Source organism: Heterocephalus glaber, unplaced genomic scaffold (assembly GCF_053883595.1).
Source record: "Heterocephalus glaber isolate CG9 unplaced genomic scaffold, H.glaber_assembly_v1.0 deba00001543, whole genome shotgun sequence".
NCBI lineage: Eukaryota > Metazoa > Chordata > Mammalia > Rodentia > Bathyergidae > Heterocephalus > Heterocephalus glaber.
The window spans coordinates 5,123,443-5,151,006 of record NW_028258336.1 but is presented as its reverse complement, the minus strand read 5'-3'; the positions used below and the strand labels follow the sequence as shown (position 1 = coordinate 5,151,006).

At 34.7% G+C, this 27,564-nt stretch overlaps 1 pseudogene; it reads right to left on the bottom strand.

Annotated features, from left to right (window-relative positions):
- Nucleotides 1–411: 411 nt before the first annotated feature.
- Nucleotides 412–27,564, bottom strand: LOC101701219 (uncharacterized; annotated as a pseudogene).

Sequence of the window (27,564 nt, the reverse complement as noted above, 5' to 3'; positions counted from 1 at the left end):
TTTAAATTAAGAACAAGTAAGAAGGCATAAAGGGTAGCCTATTTTACTTGCAAAAATTATATATTTAAAATTTCCATAATGAGATATATTTAGGAAGGATCAATATTTTATCAATTAACCAATTACAAAGCCATTAGGAATTGGGTTCAATTTGGCTTTAAATTAACTATGAAGTGAATATTATCACACTTTTTTGATAAATACTTAATTCTCTCTCATTTCTTTTGTTAAGAAATACTGCTTTAATTGAAAAGATAAGAAGTAATCAAACTGCAAAAAAAAACATTGTCTATTTCATTAAAATGAAAACTCAGGACTTCTTTAAAGAAGTATTTATTATCCCCTTGCTATACCTTACAACCTCATTAAAGTTACAAAGAATAGTAATGATCAGTATTAGATACACTTACCTCATTTTTCCTTATTCTGAACCAAATCAGAATCATAATAGTAAAATAAGGCAGTTTTGGTTTCCTCAAAAGCTATAAGTACAGTAAAACCAGTTAAAATACACGATGAACCCCAAAGTAAATATTCTAAAAATTATGCCTAAAAGCTTATTAAAATATTACATGAACAAAATTCACGTTAATGAAATTTTAATCAAAATTTCTTTGAATATCCACTCTCCACAATTAACTGTTCAACAATGAATAAAATTTCATTGATGATATTATGAAGTTTATATTTAATGAAAAGGACATTCGTTTTTTTTCCCCAGGACCTTGTGTTTGCAAGGCAGTCACAGTGCTACTGAGTTAAATCCCCAGCCCTAGTTCATTCTTGTTTAAAATATTGTGCATTTAAAGACATAATAAATGAGGAGGTAAACATTTGAACATTACCATATATATATATATTACATTATATCCCATACATATGTACAATTTTATGTGTCAATTTTTTAAAAATTCTTTCAAAATATTACTATATATAAAATATAAACAGTATTAGGCTTCATTTAAATAAAGAGCTTTATTTGATTATATGCTTTACAATGTGGTATTTTTTATTCTGTCCTCCCATTTCACAATTGGAAACATGAAAAGCATGATCATTGTATTAAAACCTATGCTTTGTGTTGAAAAATAAAAGAACTATGAGTTTTGCTTTCAAAATTATCTCTCAAAAATTGTGTATATTTATGAAGACCATTATTTACCAAACAATTAGCCAATTATAAAATCCATTATGAATTTGGACAACCTGGTCTTGAATTATTGTTAAGTGACTTTAAAAAAAACAAAACTCCTAAATCAAATACAAAAAATGAACTCTATGTGGCAAGGCATAATGTTTCTCAAGTAGGAAAAGATAGATGATTTACAAGTCATTTAGTAAGCCAATTTTATTAATTAGAATGGCTCCTATAGAAGAGAAGAGAGAAAAAATGAAAAGGGAAACTAAGATGACATAAAATAATTTGAAAAATATGTCATTTCCTGGAACTATGGTATTTTATCCTTGAATTTTTGCTTATCCCTTTCTTATAATTGTATTTCCTTCAGATCTACCTTTTTACCTTGGCAAATAAAATTCAGTCTTTATTTTATTCATATCTCCCCAAACATAAAATGCTAAGTACTATTTATTCATTGCCCAGAATTTTGAAAGAAATTATTCAAAAAAGCACTTCTTGTAAAATAAAACTATATTCCCACCTGTTAGTGATGGTGATTTGTTTGTAGTAGTAATTAAACTCATTCAATGGCCTGAAAGGCATTACTTCCTTCCCTGCAAAATTTTATCGATTCAAAGTGATTCATAAGTACTGTAGAAAGTACTTGTGCAGTTTCTGTGTCAAACATCTGAGGACAACTTTTAAGCATACTATAACCATCCTTCCCCTGAAATATCAAAATGTATTGTAATTTTTAAATCTACAAATAAATCAAAATATATATTTCAAATTTACTATAGGCTCTGAAATGAACTTCATGCACATATATAAAACCTGCATTTCATTGTATGTATACTAACAAGCTTTAATTCATGTCTCACTCCATTCAAGGGTTAGAGATGATAGCTTTGAATTTGTTGTCCTTAGCAATACTGCTTAGCAGCCTTTCCCTAAACACAGCAATGAAGTAGGATCAGCTTGGGGATCTGTTTAGAGTAGTATTTCTGACATTCATCTGAAACCTACTAAATGGCACTCATTAGAATTATGAAATCTGTACTTCTAACAAGTGTCCTACTACTACCTGACACTGCTCCAGACTGGATTATTGAAAAACCCTGTGAATTAAACTGTAAGTTCCTTAAAGATTACTCATCAAAATTTTATTCTACATAGCAAAATATGACACAAACAAAATGTAAAGTAGGAACATTAAATGAGTTAGGAATGCAGTACTTAATGAAAATTGAGCAATCTATGATGGCATTTTATATTGAGCCAATTCTGGCTATATTTGCCAATCATTTATAGAATACTATAAATAAGCATGAATTTTAGATATTCTGTATTTTAAAATCTCATAACACAAAACAATAAAATCATACCTGCATATAACAAGATAAAATTAATTTATGAATCACAAAAATTCAATGTAAAATATTTGTTTAAACTATAGAGGCTCTGAAATCATCAAAATCAAATCATTTATATGTATATACATGAATACATTTTAACATAAGACAATGAATTTATTTAAAATGTTTTCAAAATAAATTTATCTCACATTTCCAATGTACTCCTTAACAGCAAGAAGGTAAATTTTTTTTCACTGTAAGTATTGTCCTTGAACCTTTACAGTATCTCTTATGATTTGGTGTCCTGTTTCTGCATCTGGATCAAATCCAAATTCTATTCCAGCAACTTGTGGAAATATGAAATTTTAAAATATATTCTTGGGTAATTCTGCAGAAGACATAGTAATAATAAATAAGAGAAAGCATTAAAATTTAAGTGAGTACATCTTGTGCTACTTAAACTACTAGAATGTGTCCAGGTTGGGAGCTTTACACAGCTGGAAAGAACTTGCCAAATTACCTATGTTTTCAAGAAATACAAAGAAGACTGTAATACTAAGTAATTCTTTCCTTATTTTCTTCTATTCAAAGAGAATTTCAAGAATTTCTATTCTACAATTTAAAATACTGCAAACTGTGTTGTCCCAATTTCCATCCTCAGTTTCTAAAAGAGTAAATACAGTGATAGAGGAGGCAATGCACATATCTATTTAAAAATGTGGCTACCTCTGCAGTTCATCCTAAATACAAGAAAAACCTAATTTCTGCCTATTATTACCTCAACATTAACAAATGGCGAGGCCACCCATAATTTATAGGCCGTGACTGGGATAACTTAACTTCAAATATAGACTACAGAGCTAAGATGAATTTCACTTTAGGGCTTTCCAGGGGAGCACTGTAGGAGTGAGGCAAAAATCCTCCGGAATAACTGAACCAAGATAGAAGAAGCTTGTCTAATTTCAAATGGTTAGGCATACATAAGATACTTGGGACAGAAAGAAAAGACCTAGTTTCAAACAATATCACCAAATTGAATGTTTCAAGAGCAGACTGAATTTTCCGTCAAACTGTTTTCCATTTTGGAACTTCATATATGTTCAAAGTGAAAACCATCAGAAATTATAAAAATGTTTTTATTATTATTGTTCTGAGGAATAGAGTATAAGACACAGCATTTCATCTTAACAAGCTTTACCTGTCTTTCTCAAACTCTCACAACTTGAATATGCAAATAATTTCAAGTGTTCTCCTTTGAATTTATTGCTATTGGTTGTTATTTTCTTCAACATTTTGAAATGTATTCTTAAATAAATTAATTACAGAGCATCCTCTATGTGTCAGAAACTATGTTTGAAATATCCAGTGAAAAAGATACAAAGCCTACATCAAAAATACTGTCATATAGTTTGGGAGATTGCTAAGTATAAGAATTGATCATACAGAGTGATAATAATTCAGTGAGCCCTAGCATTTCAAGAGCACAAAAGAGGGGTACTAAACCCTGGCCTGGAAAAATCAAAGGGTCCCCTACTCTGTGAAGGGAAAGCCTGAACAATCTTTATTTTTATCCAATAATTATTTCTGATTGAATATATCTCACCAAAAAAATGAAAAATAGAGCTACCCTATAATCCAGCAATCCCACTACTACATATATATCCGAAGCAATTAATTCAGTATATTGAAGGGATATGTGCATTTCTGTTTATATGTTTATTATAGCACTCTTTACAATAGCTAAGATATCGTATCAACCTAAGTGTCCATCAATGGATGAACAGATTAGAACATAGATAGAAAGGTGGATAAGATAGATAGACAGACAGATAGATAGATAGATAGATGATGGACAGATGGCTGGACTGACAAATAGAGTGAAATACTATACTATTTTGTCATAAAATAAGGAAATCCTGTCATTTGTAAGAACTTGGATGAATGTGGAGACCATTAAGCTAAATGAAATAAGACAGGCATAGAAAGACAAATAGCATATGATCTTACTCATGTATGGACCCTTCAAAAAGTTAATTTTGTAGACTCAGAAAGTAAAATGAAAGTTACCAGAGGCTGGATCATGGAATGAGGAGATTTTTCAAAAGACACAAAATTACAGTTAGATAAGAGGAACAAGTTCCAGAGATCTGTATAGCATAATGACCATTATTAATGTTGATATATTGCATTCTTTAAAAATGATGAGAGTGGATAAATGTATGCACCACAAAAACAATTGACTGTATGAGGTTATGCATATGTTAGCTAGAGTTAGCCACAAAGCATTTATATTCAAAACATGTACATGATAAATGTATATAATTTTATCTACATATTTTAAAATTAAATACTAACTTTATCACATAAATAAAATTATTAGCATTTAAGCAAAGTATTATACACAATTCTTTTTTATTATCTTTGAACATTACCCTGCTCATCTTCCACTGTTTCTGGTCTCAAGTCTATGCTCTATGGTTTACCCAGATACTGTCTTCAACTCAACCACCCCTCTTGTTATGGGTATGAAAAAGACATTTCTGGGTGTGGACAAGTTCAGTTACCAGGTAATAGTTTTAAATCTAGTTATAAACAGACTTTGAAAGGAAATAAAATAAATCAAACAAAAAGTAAATAGACACCTAGAAAAAGAAGAATATCAGATTCTACATTACAAGACCTCAATTGGCCTCCAAATATCTTTTGTTTCAATGTTATTTAAAGATATCTGACAACATCTCTGCATCCAAATCTAATCAAATGTCTGACAACACCTCTACATACAAGCCTAATCAAATTTCAAGTGAAATTTGATTGGCTGATTAAGCCTTAGAAATATCTCTTACATCAATCCTCAATAGTCCCTCTATGGGTTATTCTCCACAGTGCATCACTCCACACTCCACCGAAGACCCAAAGCAGTTCATAGCATTCCCTTGACTAAAATTAAATAACAAGTTCATTTAACCCACAGAAAAACATCCCAAGTAGACTGTACCTTGCCTTTTCAGACTCAAACTGCTCTCCCATTTGTACTCTGTTTCTGCCGTTTCATTTAATAAGTACCACTTCATTATAACTCTTAACATATCAGGCTCTTTCATACCAAACATTCTGTATCTTCTGCCTAGAAAGCCCTTTCCCCTTTCACCTTAAACTAGTGATCCTTTGCAGAGAAAGTTGTTCAACTCTGTAAGGCTTTTAACAATTCCTACAGGCAAAATTAGTCATTGCTATATTTAATATATATTTGTCACAGAAATTAATGTATTATAACTCCTGGAAAATATAAATATATGCATACACATTCATACATGTGTACTTATAAAATAATATATATGTATATAGACATAGATATACGACCTACTACAAGCTAAAATACCTCACAAGCATAAACCATCCTGTATTCATTTTCTCATCTTCCTAACCAATTACAGTACTATATACAGACCATACTCAAGAAATCTTTGACAACTAAAGAATATATTATTAAAAAAGTAATATCACATCTTTTCTTAAAATTTTATGTAAGAAACACACATAATATACATGATATTTTAATGTAATTTCATCAACTTACCCTCTATTTCCTCCCCCTTCCCTACAACTCTTGGTCCCCTTCCCATTTACAAAAGATCTATCATTTCCCATTATCTTTTATTTTGCTCTTTAAATTACTTATTCTTTGGCTTTCTCATATGAGAGAGAGCATTCAATATCTAAGTTTGTATGTCTAATTTATTTCACTTAACATTATGGTCACATCCATTTTTCTACAAATGTCTCACATTTATCATTTTTTTCACATTTATCATTTTTTATGGTGAAGTAGTATTCCATTGTGTACAAATACATTTTCTTTATCCTTTCATCTGTTAATGGATATAGAGGCCACTTCCATGATTTAGCTACTATGAGTTGTATGGCTTTAACATAACTCTTTCAGGAAGATATCAAGAAGGGGAATAGCTGAGTTGGATGGAATTTCTATTTACAGTTTTTTTGAGGAATCTCCATACTGATTTCCATAGTGGCTTTACTACCTGACATTCAGCAAGCTTAAAGAAGACACTAGCTAATGGTTGGCTGGGCTAAACACAACAATACAAAACACAAATGACCAATTTAGCAAAGATTAAAGTCCATAAAAGGTATGTCTTATATTACTTTCTCATTGCTGGGACAGAATACTGGATACCCACAAATTAAAGGAGAAAAGATTTAGTTGAGCTCACAGTTTGTAGAGGTTTCAGTCCATAGTCTGCTGGTTCCAAGGTAGGGCAGCATGGCAGAGAGCACAGCAGAGGGGAAACAGTTCATGACAGGGCATGCAGGGAGCAAAGCAACATCAAGGAAGAAGGTAGAATGTGTGTGTGTGTGTGTGTATATATATATGTATATGTATATGTATATGTATATGTATATGTATATATATAGAGAGAGAGTATACATAGAATGTATATATAGAGAGAATGTGTATATATATAGAATACACACACACACACACACACACACTTCCAGGCCACACCCACAGTAACCCACATCTTCCCTCCAGGCCTCACCTCCCAATATCATATCCAGCTACAAACCCACTAGTGTACTAACCCAGTATCACACACCCCTAATGCAGTATCACGCCCATGATCCAGTCACCTCTCAAAAGCCCCACCTTTGACCACAATAAAGTTTTAGGGGGACGTCCAGATATAAGCCATAACATTCTATACCTGGCCCCCAAAAGACTCATGTGCATCCTTTTATGCAAAAGACATTTATTCCATCTCTAAGAGTTTCCAAAGTATTAATAGTTTCAACACTGCTTAAAAGTCCAAGTCCAAAGTCTCCTCTAAGATTTAAGAAAAACTCTTCTTTTAAAAATTCTTTTATTGGTACATTTTAGGTATACGATGCATTTACATTTATCATTGGGTGCTTGTACCTGTACATGTTAAGACAAACTCTTACCCCTCTACAAACGAAAAGCAAGTCAGACACTTCCAACATACAATGGCACAAGAATTCCCATCCCAAAAGGTACAAATGGGGATATAGAAATAAAGGGAACAAAAGAAAGACCAAAATCCAGCAGGGCAAACATTAAATATAGTTCCATATTCAGCATGCAGTACAATCTGTGGCATGATGTGAACTCTAAAGGCCTTGAGTAGCTCCATCCCTAGGCACTACCAGTGGTTGTAGCTCTCATGGCCTCTCTCTTGGGCCATCTTTGCTTGCTCCTTGCAGCTTTCCACAGATGATACACATTCCTGACTTCTCCAATTCTCTGGGGTCTCCACTGTACCTCTGGCTTCACACTTAAACAGCTTCACAAACTGGTAACCCTAACCCTGGCTTTCCAGGACTTCAGAAATATGGGTGAAAGACTTCCTGACCCCACAACTCTTGCATTCTGTATGCATCTAAAACCAGCACCCTGTGGATAGTACCAAGGTCTGTTGCCAGCTGGAGCAGTAGCCAGACTTTTTTCTGTCTTTGCTGTAGGGGTTGAGTATCTGAATTGCTGAGTGCCATGAGCCTAATCCCAAGGAACAATTTCCCTAGGTTGCCTCTATTCTGGAAAATGATGCTCTGGCACTCTTTGAAAAGCAAAGTCTATTATCTTTGCAATTTTGAGGCTGCAAAGGCTGGAACCCTGCTGGCTCTTATGATGCCCAGGCCATCTTTTCTATTGTCCTGTTCCAAAGTACAGTGGTTCACAAACTTAATTAGTTCCACAATTCTGGGGAAGATGGCCAAGGTCATGTTCATCATCAGATGTGGAGTTTGTGAACAGAAGCAAAATTTTTCCAAATGCTTCTGTTTGCCAATCAAATTGTTCATGAACAAGAGTATTCATAAACCAAGGCACTACTGTACTTGGCTTTTTAATGCTAATCTTTTCAGCAATAAGTTCTTCATCTTTGCAAGCTGCAACTTTACTGGCATTTTCTTTTTGACCAAACTCAAAACTTTTTAAATCATTCTGTCTACTCATGACCCTGGTCTTTTCTGGCTGCATTGCAGTCAACATTTTGGTGTACTGAACTCTGACAAGAATCTCTCATCAAGCTTGACTCACGGCATTCTAGAGATGCTTTTCTAGCAGGCAATTCCAAAGCTTTCCAAATTCCAGCAAGCCAGTTCCAAAGGCTTTGAACCACATGGTCAGGTAGCATCACAGCAATGGCCCCACTCCTGGTACCAAAATCTATCTTAGTTACTTCCTTGTTGCTGGGATAAAATACCCAACACTCACAAATTAAAGGAAGAATGGTTTATTTTGCCTCAAAGTTATAGAGGTCTCAGTACATAGTCAGCTGTTTCCAAGGCATGGTTGCCTGGCAGAGGGCCATTGCTCTGGGAAGAAACAGTTCATGGCAGGGCAAACAGGAAGCAGAGCAGCATCAGGGGAGAAGGCAGGATACATATGGACACCATTACAGGCCACACCCACAATGACTCACCTCTTCTCACCAGGCAATTTTTCTGATGGCTGTTAATGTTGAGCATCTTTTCATATGTGTATTTTCCATTTGTATATATCCTTCTGAGAAACAACTCCATCTTCTGCCTTTTAAAAAAGTGGGGGTTTTTATTACTGAGTTATATAGGAGTGACTTTTATCTTCTAGGTAAAAGTCTCTTATCAGATTTGCAAACATTTTTTCCCATTTTATGGTTTGTCATTGTACTCTGATGGTGTTTGAAGCACAAAAGTTTTTAATTTCTGAGAAAGTTTATTTTTTCATTTGTTGTTTTTGTCATTTTATTATATTTGTATTTTATTGCAATTTTGAGAAACTGATGGCTGTTACAAGATCACAGAGATTTATATGTGTTTTTTCCAAAAGTATAATTTTAGCTTTATCTTTGGGCCTTTGATCTATTTTGAGTTAGTTGTGTATGGTATATGATGATGATATATGATATATGATATATGATATATAATAACTTATCTTTCATATGTAGGTATCTAGTTGTTGAAGACTATTGTTGCTGGTTTTAGAGGGAAAGCTTTTAGATTTTCCATATTTATTATGATGTTGGATGATTTTCTTGATAAGAGTCAGTGACTGAAAAGGGCCATGAGAGTGGTTTCTAAAAGGGCTTCATATATCATTTCCTGATCTGGTGTTAGCCACATAGGAAGGGGATGCTCACTTTGTGAAAATTCACAATTCTAAAGCTCTAATTTGTATACTTTTCTGTACATTTGTTCCAACTTAATAGCTTTTTTAACTCCTGCAGTAAAAAAGTATATGATGTTGGCAGTGGGTTTGTTATAAATGGTTTTCATCAAATTGAGATAAGTTTCTTTCATAACCTATTTTCTTCAATGTCTATCATGAACACATGCTGAATTTTCCCAAAGGCTTTTTCTGCATCTATTCAGATGATTATTGTGATTTTTTTCCCTTGCTTCTATTTATGTGATATATTACATTTATTACATTTATTGCTAGCTTCCAAAATGATTATGGGAGTATTCCTTACCTTTAACTTCATTAAAGATCTTGAGGAGTATATGTGATAGATCTTCCCTGAAGTTCTTGTAGAATTCAGCAGTGAATCCACGTGGACGTTGGCTTTCCTTAGTTGGTAGGCTTCTTATTACTGATTTAATTTCATTATCTGTTACTGGATAATTCAGGGATTTTTTTTCTACCTTCCTGGTTCAGTTTTGGTAGTTCATATTGATTTATCCATTTTCTCAATTCTCTAATTTCTTGGTGTACAGGTTAGCAAAGTAATTGCTAATAATCTTCTGAATTTTGGTGGTGTCCAGTGTAATTTCATCTTTGTCATTTCCAACTTCATTGATTGGGATCTTTTCTTCCCTTATTTTGGTAAGATTGGTTAAAGGTTTGTCTATTTTGTTTCTTCTTTTGAAGAACCATCTCTTTAATTCATTGATACTTTGTTAATACAAAGTATTATTTTTAGTGTCCATTTTATTGATTTCTGTTCTGATTTTTTAATTGCTTCACACTAGCTTTAAATTTGGATTGTTCTTGTTTTTCTAGGACTTTGAAGTGCATCTACATATGTTATTTCTTTGAACTTGTTCTGTTTTTTTGATGTGATGATTCACAGTTATGAATGTCCCTCTTAGGACTGCTTTCATAAGTTCTGATATGTTGTACTGGCATTATAGTTTAATTCTAGGAACTGTCTTATTTCTTCAGTAACCTACTAATTGTTCAAGAGGATGTTGTTTAATTTTGATTTGTTTGTAAAATTCTGTGGTTTCTTTTACCACTGATTTCTAGTTTCATTGAGCTATGACTTGATAATATTCTTGGTATTATTTGAATCTTTTGCATTTAATTAAGCATGGTTTATTGGCTAGTATGCGATCTATTTTGGAGCAAGTCTCATGTGCTGATGATAAGAATGTATATTTTATTGTTGTTGGGTGAAACACTCTGTAGATAGCTATTAAGTCCATTTGTTTGAAGGTTTTGCTCAACTAGACACTTCTTTGTTGATCCATCCTGCCAGTCTGTGCCTTTTGATTGGGGAATTGAGACCATTCACCTTAAGAGTTATTATTGAAAGGTATTAACATAACCTGTCATTACACTATTTTCCTTTGCTGATTCTTCTATGTAACTCCTCATTCTGCTTGATGTATTCATTCTATTAGCCCTTTTGTCATTGTTAGCTTCATTGTCTCTTTAAAGGATATCCCAGTAAAATTTACAGAATGTTAGTTTGTTGGTCTTAAATTTTTAATATGTTCTTTATCATGGAAATATCTTGTTTCCCCATCAAATTTGAAAGATAGTTTTATAGAATATATCAGTCTGGGTTGGAAGTTGTTTTCTTTCTTTTTTTTAAACAAGGTCTCACTGTGTAGTCCAGGCTGCCCTTGGGCTCATTATGTATCCCAGGCTGGCCTGGAACTCACAGCAATCCTCCTGCCTCAGCCTCCCAAGTGCTGGGATTATAGGTGTGCACTATCAAGCTCAGCAGAAGTTGTTTTCTTTCAAGGCATGAAATACTTCACTCCATGCTCTACTGGCTTTAAAGGTCTGTGTTGAGAAGTCTATAGTAATTCTAATGTAAAATAGCACAGCCACTTTGAAAAACAGTCTGTCAGTTTCACAAAGAAGAACTTAAGAGTTACCATATGACCCAGCAATTCTAAATATATATCCAAGAATCCAAACACTTGTACATGAATTTTCATGACAGCATTATTCATAATCCCCCAAAAAAGTGGAAACAGTGAAATGGTCAGCACTTGGAGAATGGATAAATATGTATAATCCATGCAATGGGATATTACCTAGCAATCAATAGAAACTACTGACACATGCTATAATACTGATGAACCTTGAAAACATGCCAAGTAAAAGACTTCATAAAAGGACCATGTGTTAGATGATTCCATTTATATGAAATATACAGAACAGACAAGCCTATAGAAACAAATTATATTAGTGTTTGCCTAGAAGGCAGAGTCTGGAAGAAATAATAAGTGACTGCAAATGGAGAAGGGTTTCATTTAAGAGTGATGGATATGTTCTAAAATTGATTATGACAATAATTGCACAATCTGTGAACATAATAAAAACACCCAATTGTACACTTTAAATGGATAAATTACATGGTAATGAGTAATATCTCAATTAAGCTTTTTAAACAAAATTTGATATAACATTTTGTAAAAACACAAGATTTTGCTTATATATTTTCTCTCCAGATAGTTGGTTTCATTCTTATTAACTCTTATCAACTTATTAACTCCAGCCATTATGGTACAGTATAGAATGTACAACATAATGACACTGTAGATTCACAATATTCAACTGCTGGCTTGTTATATATTTAAGGATTAGAAGAAACCAAACCTATTAGAAGAATCATAAATCTATAACTCTACCAGTTTATTCTCATTTATCTTAGAATTCTATAATGAGGTTTGGGTAAAAACAAAAAACAAACAAAAAAACCCAGCCAGCAAAGTAGTATCATATTTCTCAAATAAGAAAAGGAAGATGAAAAAATAAAAATTTTAGGTACTGAAATACTGAAACTCAAGACCCAAACCAATATACAAAAGTGTAACTAAAATAACCCTAATTTTTAATAGAAAGTATAATTTCAATTTTAGTATATGTGCTGCCGAAGCAAGCACAAGAAAGTATAATTTCTATATACCAATACTTGACAATTTTGTCTTTATGAAAAATTAGAATTTAAAAATTTTAAACCACCCTCCCATGTTAACATATTAAAGCTTTATAAGTTTAAATTTTAAAATGTTAAATCATATTTAAATTTAGTCTTAACTCCATTATATAAAAAAAAATTGAAGACTATACCATTTAGTAGAAATGTACATACCTCCCATCTAGATCTTGGTACTTGTAAACTCCATTTTCAAGTGCTTCAAGGACCTGTGTACCTGTCACTCTGACAACTAAAACTGGATCCACTATGGGAAGAATAGCCAAAAGATCATGCAATGTGAAATTCCTCGCTGGATGTATTCGATCAGATCTAAGAGTGCCTACAGTAATTTAATAGAAGAAAACAATTTACATTTTGGTTTAATGTTTCTTCAAAATGCCACCTTTATCACTCAATGTTATGTTTAAACTTTTAGAATTATACATTACATTGACAAACATTCCCAGGGACGCCGTAGCAATGGCATGAGTCATGTGGAACATGCCGAATCGGCCCGCACCCTGGCAGCAATCCACTGGACACCCCCCGCCACACACACACACACACACACACACACTCCTCTGTACAGCCACCTGGTTCCACACTACAAAGACTCAGAGGACACCGAACCACCAGACCACTGTACTGGGTAAGTTGGAGTCATCTTCACCTCCCATCAGGACCGGGACTATCTTCAGGGGAAGGGCAGCTGGAACCTGCAATACAACTCTGCAGAGTTCAACCCTACAGGAGGACAGGGAGCTCAACTTGGGACTTGCAGCCAGAAATCTGCCTGAATCTCATGGGTCTGCGACTAGATTGCTGAGACTCATTGACTTATATCTGCACACTGCAACCCACGTTGTCTATTGTAACAGCAGAGACATTCCCTGAAAGAGGCCCTTCATCTTCATGGTTATATTTTATTCCCAAAATTAGTTTTATTAGTTTGGTTTTTTTCTCTTTTCTTTTCTTTTGCTCCTCTTATCTTTAATATGTTTCCCTACTCTTTGCAAATATTTGCTTTTCTCTCCTTTTTTTCTTTTCTTTTCTTCTTTCTTTTCTCTTTCCTTTCTCTCTCTCTTACACTCACTCTCTTGCTCTCCCACATTGTTCATCTTCCCTTTTTGTCCCTGTTTTAGTCCTCAGTCAGAGTTCTTCTTTATTTTCCTATTATTCTCTTTTTCCTTCTCACCTGTGTTCTCTGGCCACACTGCTAACCTTCCCCTATCCTTCTTCCCATCTGTCCCTCACTCCCCAACCTCTTCTAACTCCCTATCCCAAAGGGTAAAGTTGCTATATTGAAGAGTGTATTCACAACATGTTGGGTTGGTCCTCGATCTTGATTTAATTCACACAGCTAAAGGTGATAGATTAATAACTACAACAAAATGTCATTTTCAAAAATGTACTTGATGTAATGGTGTTGCTGATTGTATCACTTGGGCTAAGGTGTTGGTATTGATCTAGTCAATGAACCTTCCTAGTATAAAGAAAATGAGACAGTCTTAGAGTCATTAGAGACTCAAAACTTAAAGACCAGCTATATCTGGAAGACACCTCTGAGAAGCAATCATTCCATAAGGGTTCTAATTGCAAGCAACAAAGATACCTACAATAAGCAATTTCAAACTATCAACCCAGGAGTTAAACCAAGGACAGTACCAAAAACAAAAAGGAGAAGACATTTAAGCAAGGCACAAACTCAGACTTCCACCCCACAAAAGGCAATTTCTGGGGGAAATAAGATGGAAAAGTCCCATAACCAACCACCTGGATAACCTGAACTGATAGCACAGGAAGTAACAAAACAGATGAATGAGGCTCTATTAAAATTCAAAGCAGAAGTAATCTCCCAGATATCCACAGAGATGGTGAGCAGAGTGAAAGACATGATTAGAGGATCTAGAACAGAAACAGATAAAAAAATAAATGAGCTCAAAAACATGGTGGAAACCATGAATACCCAGCATAGCAAAGAAATGGAAACCATGATTGTCCAACATAAGAAAGAAATGGAATCCATGAAATAGATTCAGACAGATATTCAGGAGACCAAAAACTCCATTGCAAGTATCCACAGCAGATTAAGGGAATCTGAAGATAGAATATCAGACATAGAAGACAGGATCACAGTTAGAGGCCATGAAAATACAGATTTCTTAAAAATACTAAGGGACCATGAGAAATCAATCCAACAACTGCTAGACAATGCAAAGAAAAATAACATAAGACTGATAGGAGTCCATGAAAAAACAGGAGAAAGCACAATTGACATAAAAAAACTGTTCACAGAAGTAATAGTGGAAAACTTCCCAGACAGAGGTAGAGAATTGGACATACAGATAAGTGAGGCATATAGAACTCCAACTAGCCATGATAAAAAAAAATCTACATCTAGACATATAATAGTCAAGATCCCAGAAACCCAACAGAAGAGCAAAATCCTACAGGCAGTTAGAGAAAAGAAACAAATCACCTACAAAGGAAAACCCATCAGAATCACAGCAGACTTCTCAGCACAAACCCTCAAATCAAGGAGAGCCTGGAGTGAAGTATTTCAAGCCCTGAAAGAAAATAACTCCCAACCTAGACTGTTGTATCCTACAAAATTATCTTTCAAAATCAATGGGGAAATTAGATACTTCCACAACAAAGAATACCTGAGCAATTTCATGAACACCAAACCAGCACTACAAGCAATTCTAAATAATATCCTAGAAAAAAGCAATGAAAGTCACAACTCCATGAGGCCCAACAGAGAGAAGCCACCAGGCAAGGTAAGACACTAAAGGGAAAGGGGGAAAAAATAAATAAAAGAGCCAACAAAAGTAAAATATCATGACAAGAATAAATCAATATCTATCAATTATAACCATCAATGTTAATGGCCTCAATTCACCAATCAAAAGAAATAGACTGGCAGAATGGATTAAAAAGGAAAATGCAACAATGTGCTCTATACAAGAAACACATCTAACTAAAAAAGAAACTCATAGACTGAAAGTAAAAGGATGGAAAACAGGTCTCCATGCCACAGGAACCCAGAAGAAAGCAGGGGAACCAATCTTATTTGCAGACAAGGTAGATCTCAAACCAAAACTAATTAAGAGAGACAAAGATGGTCACTACATCCTTGTGAAGGGAACAATCCAAGAGGAAGAGATGACAATCCTAAATATATATGCACCAAATACGAATGCCCCCAACTATACAAAACAAGTACTAATAGACATGAAAATCCAAATAAACACTAACACAATTGTAGTGGAGGACCTCAATACCCCACTATCACAAATAGACAGATCATCTAGACAAAAAGTTAACAAGGAAATTCTAGAACTGAACCAAGCTATTGAACAAATGGACTTAATAGATGTTTACAGAGTGTTCCACCCCACAAAATCAGAATACACATTCTTTTCAGCTGCACACGGGTCGTTCTCCAGAATAGACCACATGCTAGCTCATAGGACATATCGAAGTAAATATAAAAGAACTGAAGTTACCCCCTGTATATTATCAGACCATAGTGGAATAAAATTGGAGATCAATAACATAAGAAACCCCAAAACCCCAACAAACACATGGAAACTGAATAACACCCTCTTGAATAAGCAATGGGACACAGAAGTAATTAAAGAAGAAATTAAACAGTTTCTACAAGTAAATGAAAATGCCCGTCAAATACAGGAATCTATGGGACACAATGAAAGCAATTCTATGCGGGAAAGTCATAGCAGTGAATGCCCATATTAGGAAAACAGAGAAAACTCAGATAAATAACCTAATGCAGAACCACAAGCTCCTAGAAAAAGAAGAGCATAATGAATCCAAACCTCGTACAAGAGAGGAAATTATAAAGATCAGGACAGAAATCAATGCAATGGAGACGAAGAGAACAACACAAAAAAATCAATGAATCAAAGAGTTGGTTTTTTGAAAGAATAAATAAAATCGATAAACCTTTAGCCAACCTTATCAAAAAAAGGAAAGAAAAGGCACAAATCCATGCAATTAAGAATGAAAAAGCTGAAGTCACAACAGATCCAAGAGAAATCCAGAGGATCATCAATACCTACTTCGAGAACCTCTACTCCAATAAAATGGAAAACACAGAAGAAATGGGCAGATTCCTAGATATATACGAATTGCCAAAGTTAAATGAAGGAGATATAGAAATCCTAAACGCCCCAATTACAATGAGTGAAATTGAAAATCTCATAAAATATTTACCAACAAAGAAAAGCCCAGGTCTGGGTGGCTTCACTGCTGAATTTTACAAGACATTTAAAGAAGAACTAATGCCATTACTCTTTAAACTCATCAAGGAAATTGAAAGGGAAGCAATACTTCCAAATTCATTCGTGGAAGCAAGTGTTACTTTGATTCCAAAACCAAGGAAAGACTCAACGCAAAAAGGGAACTACAGGCCAATCTCCATAATGAACACAGATGCAAAAATCCTCAGCAAGACACTGGCAAACAGAATACAGAGGGTCATCAAGAAGACCACACACCCTGACCAAGTCGGATTTATCCCAGGGATGCAAGGATGGTTCAACATTCATAAATCAATAAATGTAATGTACCATATTAACAGAGTCAAGGACAAAAACCATATGATCATCTCAATAGATGCAGAAAAAGCATTTGACAAAATCCAGCACCCATTCATGATAAAACCCTACAGAAAATTGGAATAGAAGGTCTTTATCTTAACCTGATTAAGGCTATCTATGAAAAACCAACAGCTAACATCATACTAAATGGTCAAAAATGGAAAATTTTCACGCTAAAATCAGGAACAAGACAAGGATGCCCACTATCACCACTCCTGTTCAATATAGTTCTGGAAACATTAGCCACAGCAATTAGACAACAGGAAGAAATGAAAGGAATAAAGATAGGAAAAGAAGAAGTTAAACTGTCACTATTTGCTGATAATATAATACTTTAAATAGAGGACCCAAAAAACTCCACCAAAAGACTTCTAGACTTAATTGACAGATTCAGTAGAATAGCTGGATACAAGGTCAACACTCAAAAAACAATAGCCTTCTTATACACAAATAACAGACTCACTGAGAGAGAAATTAGGGAATTAATTCCTTTTACAATAGCATCCAAAAAAATGAAATATCTAGGAATCAATCTAACAAAGGAAGCAAAAGACCCATACACTGAAAACTACAGCACTCTGAAAAAAGAGATCAAAGAGGATACAAGAAAATGGAAAGACATCCTTGTTCTTGGGTAGGAAGAACCAATATAGTGAAAATGGCCATACTTCCAAAACTACTATATAGATGCAATGCAATGCCAATTGAAATTCCAACAATATACTTCACAGAACTAGAGAAAACAATCCAGAAATTCATTTGGAACCATAAGAGATCTAGAATAGCTAAAGCAATTGTAAGCAACAGAGACATGGCTGGGGGTATCACAATACCCAACTTGAAACTATACTACAAAGCTACTGTGATAAAATCAGCATGGTACTGGCAAAGGAACAGACCTGAGGATCAGTGGAATAGATTAGAAGATGCAGAAACAACTCCAGACATGCTCAGCCAACTCATCTTTGACAAAGGACCCAACCACCATCATTGGAGGAAAGATAGCCTGTTTAATAAATGGTGTTGGAAGAATGGGATTTCAGCCTGCCAAAGATTGAATCTAGACCTATACCTATCACCATGCACTAAACTAAGATTGAAGTGGATTAAAGATCTAAATATTAATACAGAAACACTAAACTTGCTGGAAGATAAGTTAGGTAGAACTCTTGAAGGCATTGACATAGGAAAAGACTTCATGAACAAAACCTCAGCAGCACGAGAACTAGCAGAAAGAACCAATAACTGGGATATCATCTTCTTGAAAAGCATTTGCACTGCAAGAGAAACCACCAACAGAGCTAACAGACACCTATAATATGGGAAAAAAATTTTAGCAGCTGTACCTCAGACAAAGGACTATTATCTAGAATATGTAAAGATTTAAAAAAATCAGACCCCCCCCCCAAATTCAAAGACTCAGTTCAAAAATGGGCATCTGAAATGAACAGACATTTCTCAAAGAAGTAAAAGCAGCAAACAAATGTATGAAAAAATCTTCAACATCACTCATCATTCGAGAGATGCACATGAAAGCAACACTGAGATTCCACCTCACCCCAGAAAGAATGGCTGCTATCAAGAAAGCAACAAATAACAAATCCTGGCAGGGTTGTGGGGAGAAAGAAACCCTTCTCCATTGTTGGTGGGAGTGCAGACTGGTGCAACCACTGTGGAGGTCAATATGGAGATACCTCAAAGAACTAGGACTAGAGGTCCCATTTGACCCAGCTATTCCCCTGCTTTGTATCTTCCCAAAAGAATTAAAAGAATCCTATCACAGAGATATATGTGCACCCATGTTTATTGCAGCACAGTTTGTAATAGCTAAAGCTTGGAAACAGCCCAAGTGCCCATCAACTGGAAACTGGATAAAGAAAATATGTTTTTTTTTACAAAATGTTGTACTACTCAGCCATAAAGAAAAACTGAAGTCATTTATAGATAAATGGATGCATATGGAGGCCATACTCTTAAGTGAAATAAATAGGACACACATGTGTAAATACAGAATAGTTTCACTAGTGTGAGAAACTGATAGTGCAAACAAGGGGTAAAATAATTAAAATGAATAATTGATAATCTGAAATAGGAAAAAAGGTCCAAAGACAAAGGAGTGAAGGGAGGGGAAGGGGAAAGGAAAAGAGGGAAAGGAAAAACTATGAGAAAAAAAAATGGAAATGAAATCTATGTAAATAGGGAAGGATGGAGGGGGTGAAGGGTGCACAGGTAATGGGGAAAAAAAATAAAAACCAAGATATATCATGTACAGGTACAAACACCCAATGATAAATGTAAACGAATTGTATACCTAAAATGTACCAATAAAATAACCAAAAAAAAAAAAGATGAGAGGACCATAAAAAGGTAGAGCTTGAGTCTCATGGATGGATAATGTAAGCAGAAGGGGAGAGAGGGAGAAGAGGAGGATGGCAGGGAGTGGAGGGAGCAGAAGAAAGAGAGAAAACAGTCCAGTCAAGCCATGTGTTAAGGTTTATTGATGATTTTGAAGAGACAGGCAGTTGAGGACACTGGGGTATCAAAGAGTGCTCAGGGACTCCAGGGACTTCCAAGCTCCCTTTTTCTTGACTCATATGTAGGTCTGACCCAGTGTGATAAGAGTTCTCTATAAAGTGTGTGGGTTACATCCCTCCACAGGGGGCATTGTAGATTATGAAACATCTCTAGTTTATACACAAATAATTGCATAGCTTTTGTGATAGCTTCAGGGAGATGTGGTCTATAAATACATAGATTTGAGGTTTGTGTCCTTCAAGAAATACATAAATTCCCAATCATGGAATATTTACTAAAAGAATTTTATAGATTAAGGCTCAAACCAGTAAATGCCATTTACAGATATTTAAGTCCTGGGAGTCTGGTTGCTAATGTGTTTACTGGAAGAGGAGACCTGCTCAACCTGCCTTCTTTAATTCTCATAAGTGTTCTCAGTAATTAGTAGAAAAATAGATCATATGCTAACTGCTGAACTCTGTCTTTTCCAGCATACAAGGTATAACTTTAGAAATAAACATGATAACAACAAGATGAGAGAGTATATAATTTGAAAATAAGGCTCTGTTTCAAAAGTAACAAAATTTAAAATTTGTCTCCTGTGAACTTCCATTCAACTGCTTTTCTCTGAACAAAGAGTTTAAAGATTGAAAAAATATAAAACATTCTCAAAGAAAATACATTTTATTCCAAGTTGATTCATCTATCTCAGTATACATGCTTAGATGGCATTTTCTGTAAACAGTCTGTAGTGAGAAAAAAGTGACACAAGATTATGATGGAATCTAGAACCAACGTGGTTTAGAATTTTCACAACCTATTCTTTCCATTCTTTTACTGCCTCTTTATTAGTGTTCAAAATATAGTATTAAATATACTTTTATGCACATTTTATTATATTATCTCTTACCATTACAATGATTTATCAACAGTTGTTATTGAAGACTATAATTTTTAAATGTGATATAATGATATAAGAATACTCCTTTCTGTAATATTTCAGGTGAGGAACATCCTATGTTTAAATTTATTTTGTGGGGCTGGGGATTTAGCTCAGGGGTTCCGCCGCCTGCCTCACAAGCACAAGGACCCGAATTTGATCTTCGGTACCAAAAACAAAAACAAAAACAAAATGAATTTATTTTGGGGTCATTTGAAGTCACAATTACAAATTAAATGTAGCATTAAAATTTTACTTTTTAGGGCTGGGGATTTAGCTCAGTGGTTCTGCCACCAGCCTCACAAGTGCAATGGTCCCAAGTTTGATCCCCAGCACCAAAAAATTTTTACTTTTTATAAATAAATGTTTAGTACTGTAAGTCTCCAATGTACAAACATTTGAGGTGCAAAATTTCACAGGTATACTGTATAATATACACAAGTGTACTATATAAGATTTTCTCTGGAGGAGCGTGAAAGATCCAACTTATGAACATTCTCTTGGAACAGAACTTGTTCATAACTCCGGGCCTTAATCTATACTCTTGCATTTCTAAATTTATTATAATAAAACTCCAAGAGTTAAAATGCTTCTATAGTTCATACATACACATACATATATATTTATAAAGTAGCCTTTATGTACAAAATTTCTTGTGCTTTATAAATATCACCATTTATTTTAATTGTAACTAAAAGCTAATTGTATTGGTCCATTTCCCATAGCTGGCACAAAATACCCAACACCTGCAACTTAAAGGGGGAGAGGATTATTTTGGCTCTTGGTTTCAGAGAGTTCAGTCCATAGTTTGCTTGCTCCAGGACATAAATGCCATAGTGAAAGGGCACGGCAGAGGAGAGCTGCTCAACCCATGGCAGCCAGGAAGCAGAGTGAGAGGGAGAAGGGGGAAGCCAGGACAATAACACACCTTTTTGACTCCTCCAGTGACCTCCCCCTCCATCCAGGCCTCAGCTTTTAACTGCACAGAAGCTCACTATGGATTAATCCACTGATGAGTATAGTGCTCCCATCATCCAGTCACCTTCTGAACACAGAAGGCTTTGGGGGGTACATTTTAGATTTAAACTGTAATACTAATAATAGACATTTTTTTTCTGATTTTGTTCATGGATAAATATATTATAAAATCTACAAAATATGATGTTCTTTTTATAATCATAAGTGTGACAGTGGTCAATCTGGTATGTAATTTTGATTTGCAAAATAGTAATGGGCTAGTTAAAAAGGTCACAAGTGAATTTTGTACTTAAGGTTTTGTTTTTAGTTTTGACAAAAGTAACAATTCAATATATAGTCTTCTAATAGATGCAACTTTTCCATTTTATATCTTTGAAATAGGAACAAAATCATTTGCATACCAACAAAGGACGTAAAATTGTATGATTTAAAACCATATCCAATTCTACTAATGGACAAACAATTCTTAAGGACAAAGTAACTCATCGATACTTTATATGCTATGTCTTTCCTGCCTGTCATTATTTTATTCTTATTTAATTACGAGCTTCAGTATATTATAATCTCATTCTACTGGCATCTGGAAGTGAAGATAAAATAGAGCCAGGCTTTCTGTTATAGTGTGTGGGGAACATGAGTTGACTCAGCGTTAAGAGATCTGAAAGTGAGTGTTCATTTATAAGTTTTTATATTACCTGCCTGAAGTGGTGCTTTGGTGTCTATGCCGCAGAAATTCTTGATAATGATTTTCTGTCAGTGGGCTGCCTTTCTGTGTTCAAATCTGCTTGTTTGTGAGTTTTATTTTAAAAAAAACAACAACAACAACATGAGATTCACATATGCCACTTCTAAACAGTTATCTTCTAGTATGGCTGTTCTCTGAATAAATGGAAAAGTCTATAAACTTACTCCCAATTTTTAAAAATATTATGTGACTAGAGCTACATTTATTGAGACAAAGTAACTGAGTCAGCTTTTCTAAATGGTTAATTTCTGATGTGTTCAACTGAGGTAACTGGTGCTGTGAAGACAAATGTGATCGGCAATGTTTCTGTTTTCGAGTCTCTGAAAGGGTATGAGTTAGTACAAATGTCTCTTGAAAAAATGTTTTACTTAAAATAGTACTGATAAGTTCTATCATCATTCTTATTTTTCTTCTGAGTTAATAAATATCAACAAGGTAAATAAAAAAAGAATCAACAAATAGGATTATATCAAATTAAATTAATGTGTGTTCCACCCACCATGGTTTAGATCAGCAGTTTCTGGTATTTCTTCAGACCTGAGCCTGAGAATAACTTGGAATTTGTAGAAATTCAAATTTTCAGGACCCATCCCAGACCCACAGAGTCAGAATCTCTGAGGTGAGGCACAGAAATATGTGTTTTAACAGACCTCTGAGAAATTCTGATCCATGCAAAAACTGAGAACCGATGCTATGAAAGAAAGTACAAAAAGTAAATTCTATAAAAGTGATTACATAATTACAGTTTTACTCTTTGGAAAGGCTATGAAATTATTTGCGATAAAAAATCAATATATTAAGTAAGATAAAAATTATAAGATAGACTTGTTTTGGAGAGAAGCTGATTAGTTTGATTTTAGAGACCTGTTCAAGGAGATGTCAAAGTAGGTTTACTCAACAGGCAGATAAAACTATGAGACCAAAAATAGAGATTAGGGTTAATTAAAGATCTGGGAACAAAATACATGAAGTAGTTAATGCCAAAATAATGTACAAATTACTACACACTACTAGTTCTTCAGGAAACAAAGATTAATACAATTAAACCCTGCCATTGTTGTCAGTAATTTAGAATCTATAGCAGAGGTTCTCAAATGTTTTTGTCTCAACACCCCTTGACTAAAAAAAAAAAAATCAAGGAGCCCAAAAAAGTATTGCTATTTTTATTTACCATATCAGAAATTAAAGAAAATAATGCATATACTAACTCATTTAAACAGCAAAAAATCCAATAAAAGGATCGTTATGAAAAATATATTTTCAAACACAAAAAATTAGGAGTCTGAACTTCTATAAATCTCACAACTAGCTTAATAGAGACAGCTGGAATCTCATATCTGCTGCTGCATTCACCCTACTGGAATAGGTTGCTTTGGTTGAAGCATATAAGAAAAATTTAGACTCACACACAGGTAAATGAAATATATTTCAACAAACTTTCCAGATAATTGTCAATATTTTTCTTGTATACAGTACTATACCAAAACTCAGTAAGACAATTTTTTAACAACTGGTTTCAGTGTGACACCGCAAACCAGATGCTTTAAGTTTTCAAACTCTACACTCATGATAAAATGAGTCAACAAGGCAAATAATGACTATTAAGACTGCTATGAAAATAGTTTTCACTATGATGATAACATAGAAGGATCTCCCAAAGCACTATAAGACTCCCTGGAATATGCTTTGATAAATGCCAATGTACATTTGCAATATATGTGTTAGTTCAAACCTCAAAACTAAACAATCATGTCCTTTACAAGGTACACATTTTGACTAATTAGTTGCTACTCATCATTCAACCTTCAGTTTAACTACTCTCCAAAGAAACACTCCCATGTCCCTCTCCAATTAACTAAGGAAATGCCTTATTAGGCACTCCCATTGTACTTATCACAGGATAATTTTACTTTATGAAATATTTTTGTCTGCCTAATTCTAGTGTATATAGTCCACAGGGGCTGAGATCATTGGGTGCAGGGTCTAGTTTTATTCAAAGTTGTATATCCAGCCTCTCACTCTTTCTAATGTCCATTATCAATATAGTGGTCAGAATGACTCTTAAAATCTAAGTCAGATTACACCATTCCTCTGCTCAAACATTCCAGTGGCTTCCCAGCTCACTCAAGGTAAAAGCCAAAATTGTCAACAAGGCCTACAAAGCTCTGTATGATCTGATTCCTGCCACCTCCCTGATCTCACCTTCTAATATCCCCCAATACTCTCTCAGCTTCAGCCACTATTGTTCTTCAAACCCAATAACCACATTTTTACCCCAGAACCTATGCTCTTGCAATTTTATCAGCCTGAAAAACTTTCCTCATAGATAGCCAACTGCCTCATATTACATCATTCACTTGTTTATCCTCAAATAACAATCGATGAGGTTTCATCTTAATAACTTTCTAAAAATAGCAGCCATTTCCAATTTTAACTCTCCACATTTCCTATTCTCCTTATCCTGCATTATTTTCCTACTTATTATTTTTTACTATGTGACATATTGTCTTCTTTCCCACCTAAAACACAAACTGCCATGAAAGCAGGGATTTTGTTTTCATTCCCTTCTTTCTGCTCACTGGCTAATATTGAATACGGTACTTTTTATATGGGTTATAGCCATAACTCACACATATTTATTGAACTTTACATGCAAAGTACTCCATACCTAATAAATGGTATATAATCAATGAATATTTGTTGAACTAAATGAATACTGAATAAATCTCTGCTTCAGTATAGAGAAGGATAAGAGCTGAATACTAAACTTTAGGACATATCAACAAATATTTAAAGTAGTCTATAACCAAAGTCAAAATGGTTCAGAGTTTTCATCAATCTAAACAAACACTAATTCTTTGTGTGTGTGGGGGGGGGGTTATGAGGGATTGAACTCAGGACCCTGCGCTTGAGAGGCAGGCACAGTGCCACTGAGCTAAATCCCTGGCCCTACAAACACCAATTCTTTCAGTAACTTCTTTGCTAAGAACAACAGTTATACTTGGAAATATTCCCAGAAAGACCAACCATAAAACAGCATTCACTCAGTGAACTCATGTTTCTTTTTGCCATCAGAATAGTCTATCAGATGAGTCCCTTCCTTTTTCCTTCAAAGGTCAGTTACCAATATGTTCTATTCACTGGTACCATTTGATATGCTCTCTAAGCATTACACCTTTGACATTCCAAAGATACTGAGTTCCATAATTTCTTGAGCTTTGCCTAAGACACTAGTATTTTAACTAATATGACTGATATGTTTATGAGTGGTATATCTGAATAAGAGGTATGAAATTACATCCTGCAATAAAACCACATTGAACTATACAACCCATACAAACATGTATTTTCCAAATAGCATTCTGCCATCTGACTTATAGTAGTACCTCGGTTCATGAACTTAATTCGTTTCACAATTCTGGGAAAGATGGCCATGGTTGTGTTCCTCACCTGATGCAGAGTTTGCAAACAGAAGCAAAATTTGCCAAACATTTCTGCTTGTGAACAGAATTATTTGACATTCATGAATGGAGTTACCACTATATATTGTTTCTAATCCTTCAAAAATCAACCCAAGGTTTTTCCTTAGGCTTCTCCAAAAACTGAAAGCCCATGTGTTAAAAATCAATGACATCAGGGAATCCATATTTGTTGGAGGTTGAATTGTGCCCCCCAAAATGACATGTGAAGCTCCAACTCTAAGATTGTATCCTTTTTTAGAAATAGGTTCCCTGCAGATATAAGAAAGTTAGGATGAGGTCATTAGAGTGGGTCCTAATTCAATGACTTACAAAACAAGGAAAATTTGGGCACAGAAACAATACAGAGAGAGAATGTCACATGAAGACAGAACAGAGACTGAAGTAATACATTTATAAGCCAAGGAATATCAAGGATTGTTGTCTTTCTCCAGAAGCCAGGAGACAGGGATGGAAAAGATTCTCTCACAGAACCCTTAAAGGAACCAATCCTGCAATCACCTTGAATTTAGACTTCGCTCCTCCAGAACTGCGAGAAAATAATTGTTGTTTAAACCACTCATTTTGCTGTACTTTGTTACACAAATCTCAGGGAATTAATGCAATGCTGATATAAATAAATGAACAAATAAAACAATGAAAACATGTCTCCCAAAGTACTCCAAATAATTTATAATGGGTCATAGAAAAATACAGTGAATGTTTTTAAAAAATTTAAATTTAGTACAGTAAAAGACACATTGTCTTTAATCCTCCTAATACTCCCTTTTTTTTTTTCTTGGTATGGGGGACTGAACTTGGTCGAGACCTTGCACTTGCAAGGCAGCCAACAGAACCACTGAACTAAATCCCTAGACCTGCTATGTGTTTCTTAACCAGTTTGTAGCAGTCTTGGAAAGGAAGATGTTTAAAAAAAAAAAAAAAGTCCCTCACAATTAGTAGTTATAGCTATCTCAGTAAGAACTGACCATTGTGTAACACAGAAAATGAGGAAAGTAATTTAACTGACACTTGTTTACCACAAGATAAACACTGTAGTAGATGCTTTCCATAAATTATTTCATTTAATCCTGAAAAGGAAAAAAAAAAAACTCTCTTTACAAATGATGAAACAAGTTCAAGTCCTTCTCCAAGATCCCACAACAGTGGAAAGGATAGCTTTGAATCCAGGTTTCGATTAAACAAGTATAAATCGCATAGTTCACATTTTTTTTCTTTCCCCTTTGACACGTGCAAATACCAGTTTCAGAGTTTTCCCCTTTAGCCTATGGCCTATCTTCTTCAATCAATCAATTTAGCAACAGGGCCCACCAAGAAGTGGAAACACTGGCACTCTGTGTGAGTCAGTCCCTGAAAACCTGAAGCCTTCTTCACCGTTTCCAAACCAGCCCCCCAGCCCCACCCATTCCCCATCAGGATCTGGCGCGCGAGATGGCGACCCACACCTAGTGGCGCCGCCCACGGGCTCCGCAGAGCTCGGATACACTTTGTAAACATTGTTGAAATGAAGGACAGTCAACTCGCAGGGGCTGATGTCTCCCGATTGGCTACTCCAGGTTGTCAGAGAGGGATCTGTCTCCAGCTCTGAGGGCTGAGGTGGTGTCCCCGTGGGAGACTCCTCCTTGGCCTCCAT